Source organism: Mobula birostris, chromosome 26 (assembly GCF_030028105.1).
Source record: "Mobula birostris isolate sMobBir1 chromosome 26, sMobBir1.hap1, whole genome shotgun sequence".
NCBI classification, from domain to species: Eukaryota; Metazoa; Chordata; class Chondrichthyes; order Myliobatiformes; family Myliobatidae; genus Mobula; species Mobula birostris.
In genome coordinates this window covers 34,385,702-34,403,290 of record NC_092395.1, presented here as the reverse complement: position 1 = coordinate 34,403,290, position 17,589 = coordinate 34,385,702, and the positions used below count along the sequence as shown (strand labels likewise).

General features: G+C 41.8%; 1 protein-coding gene across 2 annotated transcripts in view; it reads left to right on the top strand.

Moving 5' to 3' along the window:
• matk (megakaryocyte-associated tyrosine kinase) overlaps positions 1–17,589 on the top strand; it is an 81,952-nt gene that overhangs the window by 19,994 nt on the left and 44,369 nt on the right. Inside the window, exon 1 of one of the 2 annotated variants that reach the window (XM_072244634.1) lies at positions 2,202–2,321. The exons of the other annotated variant lie outside the window; for it this stretch is intronic. The gene's annotated coding sequence lies outside the window, so the exon portion shown is untranslated. Of the gene's footprint in view, positions 1–2,201; positions 2,322–17,589 lie in introns of those variants that run through there. 2 annotated transcript variants of the gene reach the window in all.

Genomic DNA, 17,589 nt, shown 5'->3' with positions numbered 1-17,589 from the left:
TGTAATTTGTGTTTCTACTGAAAGTTGCAGCAGTCAGCAGAAAAGTCTTGAGAAATATTCATATATTTTATGTTTCTACATTTGGCTCCTCGAATTTTTTAATAACTTCACACAGATAAAATTTGATCTGCAGAACCAAAAAGAATAATGTTCTTAATGATGATATTTCTATCATGCCAGTCCTTTGGTTTGATATCCCTCAGGAGCTTTGGTTTACCAGTGCCGCACTCATTTCCTGAACAATATGTTATTAGTTGGGAAGCAGCTAGCTTCAGCTTGGATCCTCTGCATGTGGTCCTGTACTTAAAGAAAAGTAATTAATCATGTGCAAATCAAACTTCGTATCAAACCTTATTACCAGTTAGAAATTGTGAGTCTTTGATCTACTCCTTTATTTTAGCAAGAGTTACTTTTTGGTACATTGTAGTATCTTCACAAAGTCACCTAAATTCAATGCTGCAAATGCAGGTTTTTCCAACCTTCTTGAATAACAAGACACTTGATAATGGAGTCTTGATGCTGATTGCCATTTTTATAGAGTCATATAGACATACAATTTGGAGACAGACCATTCAGCTTATTGAATCCATACTAACCATTAAGAAACTTAGTAAGCAGAAGTGAATATAGTACTAAAGATATGATCTTATGAGACCACAGTTTCATTTCATCATGACCTCCACTGACTACTAATCAACCTTGGTCTCCTTCAACCCTGCCTATTTATTTCTTCTTTCTAAGTGCAATGCTTTGAAATTAATGCAGAAAATATCGTAAGTTAATGTTCTGGCAACTTTTCTATTTGTAGGGTATGAGATACGGAAAACAAATAGTACTGTACAAAAATCTAAGGTGCATATATTGCTAGGGTGCTTAAGACATTTGCACAGTGCTGTATTTGTCAACGTGGAGTGGAGAGCAAGTTTGTAAACCTATCAGGAGCAAAAGATGCTTGGTATAGCAAGGATAGAGCACCGTGGGAGGGGTGCGGGACAGGTGGTAGAGAAGGAGTGCCAGGGCGTGGTGTGGTGTGGGTGCAGATGCAGATGCACCCAGCCCTGAGACAACAGGCAAGATCATTTGATTCCAAACAATTGGTTTATTGATCATTACAGAATGTCTCTCTGATGCTTCCCACTCCCTCTACTCTTCCCTCTCCTTTTTCCCAACCATGATTCCCCTCTCCTTGCCTCCTTCCCACTTTCACTTCACAATAGAGACACATATCAAAATCAGGTTTGTCACCATTTACGTATGTCATGATTTTTTTTTGTGTGACAGAAGTATATATAAGATTACTACAGTACTGTACAAAAGTCTTAAGCTCCCTAGCTATATAAACTAAACTTTTATCACAGTTTGGGAACAACTTCTTTCCAACTGTGATAAGACTGCTGAACGGATCCTGACCCGGATCTGGGCTGTACCCTCCAAATATCCGGACCTGCCTCTCAGTTTTTTTGCACTACCTTACTTTCCATTTTTCTATTTTCTATTTATGATTTATAATTTAAATTTTTATATTTACTAATTTTTACTATTTTTAATATTTACTATTTGTAATCCAGGGAGCGGGAAGTGCAGAATCAAATATCGCTGTGATGGTTGTACATTCCAGTATCAATTGTTTGCCGACAATAAAATATGAAGTATAAAGTAAGGTATAGACGTGAAGCATTTCTTCAAAACAAAGTATAATAATCAAATGAATGCAATACATTGAAATTGGCAGAACGCATGTCCAGGATCGAGGTTAGGATATTCTCCAGATAGTGAACAGCGTGTAGGTTGGAATTCTGAGTGGAAACAGGAGACTTGCAATTTATTTTAAAAATAATGGACGTTGTGTTGGAGACAGTATGGCCTCTTTATGGAGGGACAAACCAGATGGGACAATTCAATTTCTTTAAGTTTTTCTATATTCTAAGTTGGAAATATGTAGTCTCCATCAAGAATAAGAAAAGCTTCAACTAAGTTGCAAATGACTGAGTGCAACTGGAGTTGTAGATGGGCTGATCAGGGATAGAAAATATCCTGAGCCTAATGAATGGAATGTATGAAATATGGACAGCAGGCTGTGTCAGAACAAAAGTGCTTTTCTTCTGTGCCCTATGAGTTTGCGCATGTATATCAATCATGTGCTCATTCTGTCTGCTCTTAAGCACTTCCTGCTTTGTAACAGAACTCTCTTCTAATTTGAGTAAATTAAGCTGAGATGGATTAGCAGGAGGTTTGCAGGCTGCTGGAGTGAAATGTGAGGAAACTGACCACATCGCTGCAGGAATCCAGAATCCAAAATCCACCGACTCTGATCTAAGCCTGTGAGTGCTGTTATTTATCTTTAAATTCAAATAGATATACTGTGCTAAAGAACAGCTAAAACAACCCCAATGCCTTTCTGTGTAGGAAGCCACAAGAGAGAGATATTCTTTGCAGTTGCTTTTCACGGTTACTTCCTTCTACAAATTCAAGCATGCCAAAGGACTTGCAACCAGAGCAGTAGTCTAAAGCTATCAGCAGTGTAAATCTGCTACTGTGCATCAATTCCTCTGACACCTATCCCCCTTCTCTGAACCTTGCAAGGATATGCCCCCTCTTCATCCCAGATACCAAACCTACATGTACATTTGTTGAAAGGAGGAAATCTAGATTCATGTGGCATTTGTGACCCATCTTTGGAAGATTTAGAATGTTATTTTCCAGTGAAGGCCATTTGGCAGAGTCCGCTCAAAAGGAGCGGTGAAATAAAGACTGAGGATGGATGGTGTTAAAATAGTGAAGAATAAATGTAAGCTAAGACTTGAGGGAAAGCTCCTTTGCACCTTCTTCAAAATAGTACCATGGGTCTTTCCCAGGGTGGCAGGCAAATGCTTGGTTTAATGTCTCAAACCAAAGTTGGCACTTCTAGTGATGTGGCTTTCTCACAGTGTAGCCCTGGATGTACAAAGCCAGGTTCTGCTGACAATGAAGAGGACAACAATTGGAGCCACCATTAAATATCTCCAGTAATCTGGCAGTGCAGGATAGCAATGAATTGCATGGTAGTTCAGGAACTTTTACAGTCCTGTGCAAGTCTTAGGCACACACTGTATGTATATCTGCCTAAGGATGGGGTGCTGTGGGAAGGTGTGGGACAGATGGCAGAGGAGGAGGGCCAGGGGTGAGGGTGGCATGGGTGCAGACACACCCAGCCTGAGACACCAGGCAAGATCATTTGATTCCAAGTATATGGTTTATTGGTCATTACAGAATGTCTCTCTGGTGCTTCCCACTCCTTCCTCTCTTGCTTCCCCTTTTCCCAACCATGATCCCCTCTCAGCCCACAAAATCAGAATCAGGCTTATCATTACTCACATATGTCATGAAATTTGTTTTTTTTGTGTGTGTGGTAGCAGTATAGTGCAATACGTAAGATTACTACAGTACTATGCAATAACTCATTAGATAAATTGCATTTTACAGTTTGACTTGATGTTATGTCTGTTTTCTTCAGATGGTCGCTCATGTATAGCTTTAGTACTAATGAGAGAATGTCCTGATAGTCTATTTCCAAAGGACAAATACTGTAACAGCAAATTCTTGCAACGTGACACTTGAACAATAAAACTCCTGATACTGTGTGATTATGTCTGTTCCTGTAGTCATCTAATTCTGCACAGTCCAGTCCAATGAGGTGAGTGCCCAATGATAGGAAGGAGATTCCCAAATGGTCAGATTGAAAGAATCGTGCAGCCTTTTTTGTGTTCTTTGTGAAGGCTTGCATTCTGTAGTCAGCATGTCCTATCATCATCATGTTTCACCTTCCCACATAAGCTGACCCTTGGCTTTTTTTTTACATTATACTTTTCTTCAGTATTCTCGTGCTATCCATGTACCGATGTCTCTGTATTGTCATTTCCTTTAGCTGCCTCAAATAATAGGTTATTTTGTTATGAGACCTAGACTCTATGAATGAAGATATTATTACACGTGGTAACCATGTCAGTCGGTGGTGAATTCGGATTAGCCACTCTGAGAATTTTAGAAGTCTAATGTTATTGGAGGAGAGTAGAGCAATGAAGGTGAAAAACTCCAGAGATAAATCAATGCAATATTTGAGGAAGTGTGACAATCAGGTAATCTGCACAATGTACAAATGAAGGAACAATATCAGGTAATATAAGCAAGGGATGGAAAATTAGAAAAGTATTGCTTATGAAATCCAAATATCTGAGTTTCTACATCTTCCTGTTATTTGATATTTCTACAATTGTTTCATGGACTATTATCCCTAATGTTTACCTATTTGTATAGTCTGACCTTTAAAGTGACGTAGTTTAGTAGGACTTGATTTTCCTGAATTAGAAAATGACTTTTGTTTCCTCTACTAGGAGGGACATAGATACAGGATTCGGAGGCAGCCATTTCAAACTGAGGAGCATAGTAACTCTGTGCAGAAGCTAGTGCTTCTCGGGAACACTCTGTCCTGGAGGGTTGTGAAGCCGGCATCACTGGGTATCTTTAAAGTGGGAGTCAATATATTTTTGAAAAATCAGGGACTTGAGGGCTGTGGGGAAGGAGCACAGAAGCAGATCGGCCATGATCGTATTGAATGCTGGGACAGGATTGAGGGGCCAAGTAGCCTACTGCTCCTATTTTCTTATGTTCCATGTTCTCGTGTCTCTACTTTGATATCCTGACAATCTACCTAACTAAGGATGAATCATTTGGAAGTACCGTCAAATATAAATCTGGATCCACAACGGTGCTCTATAGACATACTTCCATTTTACGCTGAGGAATTCCCCACCTCTTTCCTCTCTACACAACTGTAGGGTCACTCTGCACATAGCACCCTATTCAGAGAGAGTTGGACGGGTAGCCTGCCAGAACCCAGCTTATCCAACCTCAATCAATTATCAGGAAAATTGTTAGACCAGCTTCAAATTTCACAGAGCTTTGAGATCTAGTCTGATAACATTTCACCAAAGCTTGATCTCCTCTGTCAAAGTATCAATTTACTTGTGATTTCTGATCATCTGATCGAAAGCATTATTTGGAAGCTTTGTCCATTCAATCGTTCTGCATGAGACCATAAGAAAATCATGTGTCTCTTCAAATCTCAGTGCTTAGTAAGATTGTAATTGATCCTGTATCTCAAGTCTACTTCCTCACCATTGTTGCGTAGAATTTCTTGTTGCTAAAGAGATCTGTGGTGCTTATGCAAGCATGTTTGTTAGATTCAAAGTCTTCTTCAACCGTAGTCTCTTGAGATTGAGGAGTGATTTGTTTCCATTCTGGTTTTGTTGGTTCTGAGGTGGTTGGTGAGGCCACTGTGAGAACTGTGGTCTTGTCCATATAAGGAACAGGCTGTACCTAATGGGACAGCTGAAGAGATGATGTCTGAACTGCTATGCTGCTTCCAGCATTTACACAAAGCTTCTGTAGGCTCCTAATGCATGACTTCAGGGTTCCCAACAGCATCCTGAGAGCTCGTGGGTCAGAGATTCGCAGCAGCCGAGGGGAAGGTTCATTTCCTCAGAGAGGCTTTTAGCGCATGCTTGAATCTTTTGCTCTGCCCACCCGTATTTTCCCATCGCAGAGCTCAAAATAACGTGTCTATTGTGGGAGCCTGGCGTGAGCATGCGAATGCTATGGCTGACAAAGTCTTTAGAACTAGAAAGAAACCACCACTGTCTATGCAGAATCCTGCAAATTCACTGGAAGGAAAACTGATTTAATGTTAGCAATGGATGTGTTCTCCTGGGAGCAGATGCTGATGTTGGATCATTTCTCCTTCTGGTGAATTTGAAGGATCCTGCATAGACAGTGGTGGTATCTCTCCAGTTCAGGAACATGTAGGACAGAGATCACTGCTGCCCACTGGGCAATGAGATTTTACCAAGTCTGAGGTCTTGATCTTCAAATAGTCTTTGCCTCAATTGATCACAGTTGAGTTAATACATTGAAGGCAATATTCATTACTGGCAACAATTTCATTTGATAGGTAAGATAGATACTTTATTGATCCCAAAGTAAATTACAGTGGGACAGTAGCATTGCAAACGCACAGACATAAATATTCGGAGAGACGTAGAAAAAATAAAAAAATAAGTTACCACAAACAGTCTAACAGGAGGGGGTCATCACTTCCCTGGCTATAGGTTGACTCATTATAGAGCCTAATGGCCGAGGGTAAAAATGACCCTATATAGCGCAGTTGTCTTAGTCTATGACTAAAAGTGCTCCACTGCTCAGCCAAAGTGACATGCAGAGGGTGAGAAACATTGTCTGGAATTGCCAGGATATTCAAATAGGTTTCCTTGTTCTACCACAGCCTCCAGTGTGTCCAGTATGACTCCTATAACAGGCGTCTTATTGAGTGTCCACCTTAGCTGAGAGGTAGGAAATGGTCCACATTTTCCAGGATCTTGCCATGCACTTCTATTGTCTGAAGGCAGTCTGATATAGAAGGGGCATGCTGGGAGGGAACCATTGTCTTATAGGTGTTGGGTGTAATGCCTATACTCTCATATACTTGAGGTGATGAATTGGATTTCAGTATCAAAACATGAAGAAAAACCAAGAGCCCGCATTCTGGCATCCTGATATTCAAGTGAGCTTGGGAGTGGAGCATAGCTTCCCATTAGCTCTGAAGCTTCCCATTAGCTCTGAAGATTACAGGAGGTTGTTTGTAGGTGAGGCATTACATTATGATGTCAAAGTCTAAGAAAAGTATGGGGGCAAAGACATCCTTGTATAAAACCAGCCTTCATTGAGATTGGCTGATGAACTTCTGTGGGCAGTTGAAATTGAGGAGGCGTTTCACATTCCTTCCCAACTGATGATCAAAAATAGCCATGCAAAGATGACAGTTCTGCTCCTTAGAGTTGTGCAGTGTGACTCTCAAAGCTTGGAATCCACACTGTGATTGGTGACCGCACTGGGGTATCATGGCCTGCCCCCTTCCACCAATGTGTGATGGTTAACCCAGTATGTGATATACCTTGCCAGCTCTGCTTCGAATAAGAGTACCAGTCCGTTGCTCCTCCATGATCAACCATTGACCCCTATCTCACCTTTCCTCTGAGGGTGCAGAGAAGATTCATCAGGATGCTGCCTGGATTAGAGAGCATATCTTTCAAGGAAATACTGAGCAATCTTGGGCTTTTCTCTTTGGAGCAAAGGAGGACGAGATAGAGGTGTATAACAGGCATAGGTAGAGCTCTGAGTAGAGGTGCCTGATTTCTGAAAGACATTGCTGCCAGACTGGGCCCTAGTGCTGTCTTTCAGCATTCCTCATTAACCAAGAGTTGGGTCTAAAGCAGACAGTGAGCAAATCGCCACGAGGAAAAATCAGCTTCATCTTTTACTCATCAGCCCACCTGTGGAAAGTATGTCCGCTCTACAAGGGTAGAAGTAACCACGCAGTCCTTGAGATGACAAAGTCCCAGCTTCTTATCATACTGTGAGTCACGGTTACTGTGCTACATGACACAGATTCAGAACAGGTTAAAACTGGACACCTTGAAGTGCTATGATTCATCGCCAGCAGCAGAAATGTTCTCCACCACAACTTGTGACCTTTTGGCTCAGTGTAGCCCTCAGTCTGCTGTGTGTTTCAAGCCAGGGAATCAGTCCTTGATCAATGACGAGTGCAGATGGATAGCACCAGGACCCCTTAACTAATGAGGCACCGTTCTCATAAAGCTGCAGCCCTGATGTACATGGATGCTCATCAGCAAAAGCTGCACGTTATAGGCAGAGCTGTTGCAAAAAATGGAGCAGATCAATGCTCCTCAGTCCAGGAGTGTGGTGGACAAGTAAACAGCTAACACCTTCAACAATAGTGGTGCTACCATCAAGAGCGAAGTGTTTGCAACCGTGTAAACCAGAAATGCCAAAGAAGCTGATTAATTTCTGCTTCCTCCTGCAATTCTCTCCATCACAGAGGTCAGTCTCAGCCATGTGAGATAAGGACAGGCTGAGAGCTCTGGATACAGCCCATCTGCGGTACTGAAGACCAGCGCTCGGCAATTAGTTGTGACTTTTGCCAGGCTGTTGTGGTTACATGGTGGCAGAGCGCAGTATATAACAGCAAAACAGCAGCCATGTTCAGCTAGAAGTGCAGAATAAATACTTCATCACTGCTTCCTCTTGAGATGCAGCAAAAACTGTGATTCCAGACAACATCTCAAATGTGGGACTGAAGTAGAATGATCAGGAACTAGTTGTCCCTCCAGCCAAGTTGTCTTATTAAAGTTTCAACACTGTATCAGCTTGACTAAATACTGTCTAATTAGTAGACTCTCATTTACCAAACGTGATGGAAGGTATCATCAACAATGCAATAAAGTGCATTTTCTTACCAATAATCTGCCAACCATGTCCGTTCTGGGTGACTAACCCCATGGCTGCAAACAGACCATGGGGAGTGACTGCACTGACATTAAAGCAAAACTTCACTGAGTGTGCTATCGAAGAGACCTGATTCAAGATTGTTTCGTGTCGTTTCCAGTACACACGTTTAAAGGAGAACAAAATAATTGTCACTCTGCGCAAAAAAAACCGATAAGATAAAAAGCATAATGATAAAAACAATGCAATAAATATTAAAAAAAGATTGCTTATATACATAGATTGAATATATGCCCATAAGGTGACCCTAGGCCCAGGAGTGTCTGTGCATAATGTGACTGACAGTAAAATGATGAATTAGTGGTGGTCGAGTTGTGGAGGGATGAGATAGTGGGTGGAGGTGTTGATCAGCCATTCTGCTTGGGGAAAGTGGCTGTTTTTGAGTCTGGTGGTCCTGGCGTGGATGCTATGTAGCATCCTCCTTGATGGGAGTGGGACAAACAGTGCATGAGCAGGGATCCCTAATGACGTTCCTGGCCCTTTTCCAGTACTTCCTGTATATATGTCCTTCATAGCGTGTAGGCTAGTGCTGGTGATGCATTGGGCTGTTTTGACTACCCATTGTAGAGCCTCCCTGTTTGCCATTGTGCAGTTTCTGTACCACGCGGTGATGCCGCTTGTTAGGATGCTCTCTACTGTGCATCTGCAGAATGAGTATAGATGTGCATAGACCAACTCTCTTCAGAAAGTAGGGGCATTGGTGAGCTTTCTTGTTTCTGTAGAAAGCGTTCTGGAACCTTGAGAAGTTGTGCAAGATGTGCACTCCCAGGAGTTTGAAGCTGCTCACAGTTTCCACTGCTGTGCTGCTGATATAAAGAAGGTTGTGGACAGTGCAAGTTCTCCTGAAGTCGATATCCATCTCCTTTGGGTTGTTGACATTGACGAGGAGGTTATCTGCCTGGAACCTGTTCCTGAGCTCTTCTAACCTGCCGTCTGATTGTTGTTGGTGACGAGCCCAACCACAGGTGTGTCATCGGCAAACTTGACAATGTGATTACTTGGGTGTTTGGTCATGCTGTTCGATTATTATAGATTAGATTATGAGGACGCGCAGACCTCGTTTATTGTCATTTAGTAATCCATGCATTAAGAAATGATACAATGTTCCTCCAGTATGATATCACAGAAACACAAGACAGACCAAGACTAAAAAACTGACAAAAACCACATAATTATAACATATAGTTAACAACAGTGCAAAGCAATACTGTAATTTGATAAAGAACAGTCCACAGACCATGGGCACGGGGAAAAAAAAGTCTCAAAGTCTCGAAAGTCCCATCATCTCACGCAGACGGTAGAAGGAAGAAAACTCTCCCTGCCATGAGCCTCCAGCGCCGCAAACTTGCCGATGCAGCACCCTGGAATCACCCGACCACAGCCCACTCTTGAGTCCGTCCAAAAACTTTGACCCTCTGACCAGCCCTCCAACACCAAGCACTGAGCACCATCTCTGCCGAGCGCTTCGACCCCGGCTGCCAAGCAGCAGGCAAAGCCGAGGATTCGGGACCTTCCCCTCCGGAGATTCTCGATCGCACAGTAGCAGCGGCAGCGAAGCGGGCATTTCAGAAGTTTCTCCAGATGTTCCTCTGTGCTTCTCACGTCTGTCTCCATCAAATCAGGATTGTGCACGGCATCCTACTTGACAAATACCGATATCATTCACCAGAGAGGCCGCGCGTGCTGCATCGCGTCGCCATCTTCTCCTCCTGGAGTTATGAGTGAACAGAGTATCCACCAACTGGGTCAACACACAGCTCTGTTGGGGCATACATTCTGAGGATGATAGAGAGGGAGGTGTGGTTGTACACCCTGACTATCTGAAGTTTGTCCAACACCCAGTTACACAGTGGTGTATTTAGACCAAGGGAAAGGACAGTTGGCCAGGAAAAGTGAACTAGCACCATTATTGGTGAGGAGGTCAGAAGGAGAAAATGCTCTAATGGTTGGGGTCCTGCCTCATAGAGGAAGATGGTTGTGTTTGTTGGCAGAATATTCCAGTCTAAGGGCATCAGAGTTCCTCAGAACAGTGTCCAAGTCAGCCAGTTCATTAATGACCCTTCTCCCATTGTGTGGTAAGGTGCATTGTGCAGTGTACACTTATATCCTCAGTGAATGTAGCAATCTATCAGCATGCAGTTTGACATTATGTCTGGCATAGGCCAACGTGAGGCCCTAGATGTCACAAGCTACTAGGCAATGATGTCTAACAGAAGAAGGTTACCCTTGAGATTCAATGGCATGACCATTGTCAATTCTCCACATTAACATCTGGCGGTGTGATGGTTCCCATTGATGGGCAATCAATTGGAGCAGTCTCGTGTTGGTATGAGAGGGGGTCAGAAGCTTGGTTTCCTGGGGCAATAGACTTACATCCTGATGCCTCAAACACTTTCTACCATCTATGAAGCAAACGAGGACAGAATGCTCTCCACTTGTGTGAATGAGTGAAACTTCAACACCATTGAGGACAAAGCAACTCATTTAATTTACACCAGATCCACTGTGATAAACTTTCATGTTCTAAATCCCCACTGCAGTGGGTACATGTGCAGAACCTGCTAAAGTTACTCATGTAGCTTACAATGAGCGAGTCTCCTTAACCCATGACTTCTAGTAGCAAGGGGGACAAGGGAAGCAGGAGCAGGAACATCACCACTTGCTGATTTTCCCGTCCTTACTTGGAAATGTTTCCCTGTACCTTCACTGTTACCGAGTCTGAATCCTGGAACTCCCAACCAAATAGCACCGTAGTGATAAAGTTTAAGGGAAAGGGGGATTCTCAAGATTCCTGTAAATAATGGATTCAGTACTGACAATGTCTGTGACTGCAGTGTGTTTGAGTGATATCTCACAGCTGCCTTCTTTCGAGCAAGATAATTAAAGTTCGCCCAGATCCACATCAGATGTCTCTGGGCTTTTCACACCTTTTGGTTTTGACAAAAAGCAATACCTGATGGAAATTAGACAGAACATTCCTTTCCTAATTAAAGCACAAATTAGATGGATGTTCTTATTATGTAATTAAGTTGTGGCTCCAGCAAACCAGGTAGGACATTCTTTTTTTTAATTAAGGTGGCTGGAGTGTCGAACAAATTGATTGTACCTTTGTATCAATAGTCCATTGACTTGACCGGAATAGTTATCAAACTGATTGTTCTCTCTATCAGTTGTCCATTGACTTGACTGGAATGGTTATCAAACTGATTGTTCTTTTGTATCGGTGGCCTTATAACTTCTGACAATTCTGACATTGGGCAGTGAACTTGTAGAACCGCCGGGGAGATGAGAAAGGTTCTTTCCCTGATGTCGGGTCCAAGTTGACTCGCTGGCTGAGCTCAAAGAAATAAACGGGTGGAAAGATAAGTAACGATCTTTTTGTGCTGTCGTTATTTGATCCAGCAAAGTTACGTTTACATTAGGAGCACCTTCTGTGATGTCACAGAAGGAGCGACTATATTTGAAGGTGCCAGAGGTGGTTTCAGGTCGTACTTTATTCTGTTTTGCCAGATAGACATAAAGCTTCCGCGTACGTAATGTTGAAAAGGAAGAAAGAATTACTGCCTTTCGTTTGTTCAAGGAGGTAGCTCACCAACTTTTTCCCAAGGGGAGTTAGGGATGGGAAATGAATGCTGGCTTTGCCAGTAATACTCAGCTCCTGAAAAGATGAATTTAAAGAGTGGCATCTAGAAACTCCATCACTAAGACTCAGACATTAATTGTGCTTCATGGATAGGTAGAATGATCACACTTCAAGCTCACCCTAATAGATGACAGCCACTGTGACTCGAAAACAAAATTTACCCATTTTTTACAACAGCTTGCTCAGCTTTTGCAATTGATTTAAGTTGCAGAAAATTGGACATGTGCTTACAGGGTTAGCTGGGGTATATGGTCAGAGCATGTGGTTCCCTTGCAGTACAAGCAAAGCACAGAAGCTGCGGCAAACAGAAGGCAGGATACTGTCTTTGAAGGTGTCTGGGGTGGCTTCCGGTGATACTTTATTCTGTTTTCTCAGATGGACGTAATGTTCAAATGTTCAAAAGCAATGTGTGTAATGTTCAAAAAGAAGAAAGATTTACTGCCCTCTACTTATCTCTCAATCTCTCAGTTATTGGAGCTGATTAACAAGTAGTTCAAAGTTCAAAGTAAAATTTATTATCAGAGTATATATGTGTTATCACATATAACCTTGAGATTCTTTCTCGATAAATCTATAGAACAGTCACTGTAAACAAGATCAAGAGCATAGAAGACAAACTGTGTAAATGCAACTATACATAAAGAGCAATAAATAATATGAGCATGAAATAAGAAGATAAAGAGTCCTTAAAGTGAGATCATTGGTTGTGAGAATGTCTCAATAGATGAGTGTAGTTCCCCTCTTTTGTTCAAGAGCCTGATGGTTGAGGGATAGTAACTGTTCTTGAACCTGGTGGTACGAGTGCTGAGGCCCTTGTACCTTCTACCTGATGGCAGCAGTGAGAAAAGAGCACGGCCTGGGTGGTGAGGATCTTTGATAATGGGTGCAGCACTTCTACGACAGTGTTTCATGTCGATGTGCTCATTGCTTGGGAGGGCTTTACCCATGCTGTACGGGCCGAATTCACCACTTTCTGTAGGATTTGCCGCTCAGTATAACTTGCTGTTCTGAAACCTTACTAAGTGTAAAAGGTCTATATCGTTGTGATTAGATGTCAAAAATGTATTACTGGCTCTCAGGCATCTTGAGATCTCCTAAAAGGCAGTTCATAAATTCAAGTTATTTCTATTTTTCTCTTTTCAAAAAAGCAATGCTATTTTGAGCTAGAAATCTACTATATCTTCCATTGTGCTTTCAAGATAATAACCTGCTCTTGTTTTACCACACCATATAATAAATATATTTTCTTAGGACGTATGTTTCCGACTATCCAGGCTATGCCAGCTCATAGAGCAATCCATTCCCACTAATTTTCCATGTAATCTGCTCTCCTAACTTTCCCCATCAGTTCCCTCAGGATTCTGCCACTTAATTACATAGTTGAGGAAATTTACCCCAGTTAACCTACCATCCTGCCTTGGGATGTGAGAGGAAATCAGAGCACCTTCAGGGGCACCCACTTGGCCACGGGGGAACATGCAAACTCCACACAGGCAGCACCGAATGTCAGATTGGAACCTGGGTCACTGGAGCTGTGAGCTAGCAGCTCTGTTAGCTGTGCCACAGAGCTACACAAAGCCCATATTCAAGTATCTTTTGAAAATCCATCTCCTATGAAATGATTGACCTGCTTCTGCTTTTTAAATGTGAAATCTTTCCGTGTTGGATTAAAAAAAAATATCAGGAAGCTGTGGTTATGCGATTTCAGATTGGTATTTTAAGTGCCTGTTGTTTGTAAAAGGGCCCACTGTTTGAAAGGTGAACTGCTGAAGAATTTCCACAGTTTTGATATCTAAAGTAGGAGACTGTGTGGTGAGTTAAACTTTCAACATGCAGGGCAGCTTGGAGAGAAGCAGAATGTAAAATGTTTTAGGAGTTTACTAGGGTGAGATAGTAAAGCCAAAGTGGCTCCTTGGCTTCCTAGATTCACCTCATTGAAAAATGCGGAAGTTGTGCCTCCTTCACCTTGGAACAACTAGACAACATTGACACATCTTGCAGCTGGAAAACCTGAAAGGACCCACTCCAGCAGTGCATATCTTGCAAGTGAAATGTACTCAGAAAAGGTGGGAATACACAGCCCACAACGGCAGTATATTGAAGGCAGACTCACATTTTGAACAGCTTGAACCCTTCAGAATCTGTACATCCCTCTTGCCATGGTGCTCCTTTAGTGCTTAACTTTAGATGTCTTGTTCTTCCTGTTTTCCTTCAGAGCAGGCCCTCTTTTGGGCATCCTTCTTAGTGATTGCTACGATATTTTGGTACCGTGAGATAAATCTTTGAATCTGATACCAAGTTCTGCTCTTGGAGGTAATTCTGTCCCTAGGAAGCTTTGGTAACAAGCTTCTGTGTGTGTCCAGCTTTCAAGAGGGAGATAACATCACTTTTTGGAGCCACATCCATGCTGGGTGGTTCGGTCCCACCACTGTAACGGCACGTAATTTTCACGGCATGCAGGAAACATAAAAGGCTCCTTAGACAGCATTAAGGAAAGCAATTAACATTGTTTTTTAACTTCCTACATCCACCCATGATTAGATTTTTTTCAATTACTATTTTCAGTTTCTTTGAAAGGCTGCTGACCTGATTGAATAGTTAGCTCACTCTTGCTTACTCTCAGAGTTAATAAGCTCTCTATATACTAAGATACTGATTTATATACTTTTTACAACCTATATAGGACACTCCAAACCTCCTATGTATTTAAACTGTCGCAATTCCAATATTTCAATAATGACTTCAGACTGTTCCTGAAGTTGCTGTTGTAGTGTAGGAAATGCAACAGTTTATTTGATCCAAGCAAGCTCCCACAAAGAGTTAATCTGTTAAAGCACCGCAACAACACACCAAAGTTCCTAAGGCAGCACCTTCCAGACCCACGACCACTACCATCTAGATGGACGAGAACAGCAGGCACCTGGGAACACCACCACTTGGAAATCCTCCTCCAAGTCACTCAGCATCCTTGACTTGGAAACATCACCATTCCTTCATTGTCACTAGGTCAAGATCATGGAAATCCCTCCCTAACAGCACTATGGGTGTCCCTACACCTCGGGGACTGCAGTGGTTCAGGAAGGCAGCTGATCACCGCTTTCTCAAGGGCAACTAGGGATGGCCAATAAATGCTGGCAACGCCCACATCTGGTAAATGAATAAATAAGTAAAGTAAGGCATATTCATTAACCCAGACACCAGGGCTAACAATACTGCTCATCAAATCAATCTATCTGATGGAGCAGATGAGATCTTAGCTTAAAGTCAGAATCTCCAGCAGTAATAAATCCTCTTGGTACTTCCTGAATCATCAACATAGGTTTGATGGAGTGGAACCAGAGCCCTTGTCATTCTGATAGAGACACTAGTCTTGTTGACTGAATGAAGCTTCCACAAATGGTAGATCACCTCAGAATTCACTTTGCTTTCTTTTGCAGCCTTTGAATACATCTGTTGTTTGGAATCTCAGATTCTCCAAATGCTGTCACAGTTACATACATGAAACACTTTGCCTCCTCAGCTTCCTTCCTCTCCAGCTTCCATTAATAAGGACCACTTCTTGCTTTTTACCTACTCTCCCATTCATTTTGCCATTAGTTATGTCCAATTCTCGGCACCTTAGCCCATCATCTTCAGTAAGGTTGGACATTGGGCTGAACGGGCTGTTTCCCTGCTGACTGTGGCTCTTCGACTCAGAAAACGCTTTCTTCCAGATGCCTCAGATATTATTAGAAAAAACAGCTTAGTTACCAATTGAAAGTCTACTTTAGAAGCACACTATTTCAATTAAAAAAAGATTTCTGTTGTAATTATCCATTCCTTAATCAAATCAATAGATAAGAGAAGGTAATATGTTAGGCAATTAGCTTCACATATTATAGTTATAAAACATTCATCTTACAGAGATTATAGCAAACTAGTCTGGTTCAAAACCATCCTTGAAGGTATCTTCTGGCTGGTGATTGCCAATTTAACTTGTCCACATCTTTCCCTCACTGCCACTCTCCCTTGTCCACTTATCCCTCCCTACTGATCTCCCTCCAGGTGCTTTACCCCTGCAAGAACAACAAGTGCTACACTTCCTCCCTCACCACCCTTCAGGGTCCCGAACATTCCTTCTACGTGAGTCGACAGTTAACCTGTGAGTCTTTTGGTATTGTCTACTGTATTAGGTGTTCCCGGTGAAGCTTCTTGTACATCAACCTGACCCGATGTAGATTGGGGGACTGCTTTGTTGAGCACCTATTTTTTGTCCACCACAAAGGATGGGTTTTACTGGTGGCCTCCCATTTCAATGCGACTTCCCATTCCCTTTCTGACATGTCGCTCCATGCCCTCTTCTACTGTCACGATGAGGCCACTCTCAGGTTGGAGAGTAACATCTCATATTCTTTCTGGGTAGCCTCCAACCTGACAGCAAGAACATCGATTTTTATAACTTTTGATAATTCCTTCCTGTAGTGTATTCAAAATTTCAGTAATATTTGAGTAATATTGTAAATATATAGTTTGATTAAGCATTCTTTGTTTACATAATACACTATGGGTTATATGTAGGAATTACGTGAATTACATATGTCATTATGAAACCATGTCATATGTGAGTGCCTCACTTAAAGGGAAGGAAAAACACAAATATACAGGCTCCCATGTTTTTCTTTCTATTAATTTCTGGAGATACAAAAAATAACACTGCTGACAAGGAAGTTTCAAGACAAACACAATGCAACTACCTACCTGTTGAAGTACAGCATGTTATTCTTTGGAAGGGGAGAGAGATGTTCGAATTAAAATAAAGGCAGAAAACAGATGAAATTAACAAGCAACAAGTACAGCTACAGGTTCATAAACCTTGAGTGCCAAATCATAATAATAATACATTTTTAAAAATGCAGAACTGGCTAGCTATATCAGAAAGATAGATGTGTTCAATTGCACAATGGATAACTGAGTGATGTATACTGAATGAATTGAACAGTATTTTGAAGCAAATGATATAGCTGATTAAAAACTGAATGTCAGTGTTTACCTTAAGCTCCTTAATCAAATCTGGTTTATTACACAACACCCAATCCAGAACTTCCTTTTCCCTAGTGGGCTTAATTACAAGCTGAAAAAGCCATCTCTTGGCCATTCTACAAATTCCTTCTATGGGGTCCCAAAACCAATCTGATAATCCCAATTACTTGCATCTTGAAGCCTCACAAGACCAACGTAATATTGCCTCTTTCTTACATTTTTTTAACTTCCTGTTGTAATTTGTATGGCACATCTTGATTACTGTTCAGGGTACTATCTATTACTCCCATCAGGGTAGTTTTGGTTCAGTGTTAAGTTCTCGTTCAGTGTTAAGTTCTCAGCTGTGATTTTTCTTCAACTATGACTCAGATTCACCACAATATCATACCTTCTAATTTCTGACTGCACTACAAGATTATCTTACTTCTTACTTGTACTGTACTGTGTGTATTCAAATATGGTACTGTGAGTCCTGTATTCACCACCCTTTTCAATTTTGATTCTATGTTGCCTGAAGTTAAATTCTTATT